The following is a 2,061-nucleotide window of genomic DNA, read 5'->3' on the forward strand; positions in this document are numbered from 1 at the left end:
CCGAAAAAAAAGTTTACTATTGTTTACGAAAAATGAACTAACCCATAGTAAGAATGACCATGATTTGGCGCCAAAGATTTTTTTCATCTAGATAAGTTCATGATTTTCTTATAAATAAGTTTATGTATTGCATCGTATTTTAGTTCATTCTTACTACGCTGTGGGAAGAATGTACTTACACTCATTCAAAATATTCCTGCTATCCGGAAAATGAACAAGTTTTTGGGAATCCTATATTTAGAAATTGGTTTCAAATAAACTGTTTATCAGTATAATTTTCAAAGAAGTAAATAAATTGAGGAATTAAAGGTACAACAAGCCTGTATACAACTAAGAAATTTTTCGTACAATATAAGACAATTTTTCATAACTACCAGTATTTTATTTCAAAAAATTATTATTATATTACATAAAACTATGGCTTATGATATACAATAAAAGAAATGTTTTTATTCGTACGCTGTATGCTGTTACTTTTCGGTAGTTAGTAATTGCTTCTTCAAAAGAGTAATATTCTATGTTAGTAGAATGAAACTAATTAATATCAATTTCCATTTTTTTATCCATATGAAAGATATATGCCATAAGTTGCTATTTTCATTTCATTTTTGTCCAATTTCACCGATATCGCTAGTTTTTGTTGTGTGGATTTGCGTCATAAGCCTCTGAAGTTAAAAAGGTATATAAAATATAAAAATATTATTAAATTCTATGGTATTTTGATCTTTAACTTACAAGAGAATTTTCTTAGAGCAAATAGGGATATCAGCTTAGTTAGCATTAAACAGTAAGAAGATTCCAAAAAATACCATTAGATTTGCTGTCATCCTGCAAATGAAAATTATTTTTAATAAATAGAAATTTTGGCTTTATTACAAATGGACGAAAAACTTACCACATTGAAAAAAATCATCCAATTACTACATTAGTGGAATCATATCCATGCACAAATGGGACATTTTTGAAATCCTTCTCAGAATATAAATGAAATAAAAATATTATAAAATTAGATATAATTTCCACTTGTCAATATAGCATTTAGTATTTATGGTGGATATTAAGTTCGAGTTTAGTGGCTAAAATCTCAATTTTTCATGATTAGTTTTCTTTAGAAATACATGGGGAAAAAATTGAACCGTTTTTGTGTTCATTTAAAATTTATATCAAATTTTTAGTAATTTGAGGTCGCTGAATCCAAATTTACACTTGTTTTTTTAAGAGCTCGACTTTTTGAGATATACGGTTATGTTCAAAATTAAGGCACTTCCGCTATATATATTGGAATAACTTGAAAACGATTCATCATATTAAATTAAAAAACCAGCGTTCTACATAAGCTTAAAAACGATTTCCTGTTCTTAATCGTGTAATCCATTAAAGAATATAAACTTAATAAAAAACTTGTTTCGAGATATTCTCCATCAAGTTATATTTAAATTTGCATCGAAGGCGTATAATTTTATACTTTTCTTATTGATTTATTTCTGATTTTAGCACCTAAACTCGAACTTAGTACACACCTTAAGGACTCGCTATAACATAAAAATATAGACTCAAAAAATTGTACTGTGATCCAGATGTAGAGTAAATATAGATCATTTTATTACCACTCATTATGAATATTTTTATGTAAACCAATTTAAAACCGCACTAATTTTAAATTATTAATAGAAATATACAGTTTCTTAATATGTGATTTATTTTAGAGTTATTTATTTTTTATCAATATAAATTGTTTTTGTTTTCTCTTACATCACACCATTCACTTATCAGTTTCTAAAATGTTACGAAATAAATGTATTTTTATTAACCACAAATACCGCACGCAAGCGCACCACGTGTGCGCTTCATAAATGCATCAACAGAACTGAATGCACCAATAAAACTCAAAGACACAAATACTCATAAAGGACACATATGTAAAGAAAAACAACTCCACACACACACATGATCCCTTTCTGATCTCGCTATTGCAACAAAACAACTATCACCACAAAAGATACCAACAACACACATTCCATAACATCATCGCAATAACAAACACAAACAAAAAAAAAGATG

At 27.5% G+C, this 2,061-nt stretch overlaps 1 long non-coding RNA gene across 3 annotated transcripts; it reads right to left on the minus strand.

Moving 5' to 3' along the window:
- Window positions 1-360: 360 nt before the first annotated feature.
- Window positions 361-1,710, minus strand: LOC142242564 (uncharacterized). 3 transcript variants are annotated; one of them, XR_012724150.1, is made up of 4 exons: window positions 1,608-1,710; window positions 896-972; window positions 736-828; window positions 361-665 (listed from the first exon to the last, which is right to left on the minus strand). It is a non-coding gene; the product is annotated as an uncharacterized LOC142242564 (long non-coding RNA). The 3 variants fall into 3 exon arrangements; XR_012724149.1 differs by having other exon boundaries at window positions 896-969; window positions 1,608-1,703; XR_012724151.1 differs by lacking the exon at window positions 1,608-1,710 and adding an exon at window positions 1,521-1,601 and having other exon boundaries at window positions 896-969.
- Window positions 1,711-2,061: the final 351 nt, after the last annotated feature.

The sequence above is a fragment of the Haematobia irritans genome, unplaced genomic scaffold (genome assembly GCF_050003625.1).
Source record: "Haematobia irritans isolate KBUSLIRL unplaced genomic scaffold, ASM5000362v1 scaffold_44, whole genome shotgun sequence".
In the NCBI taxonomy this organism is placed as follows: domain Eukaryota; kingdom Metazoa; phylum Arthropoda; class Insecta; order Diptera; family Muscidae; genus Haematobia; species Haematobia irritans.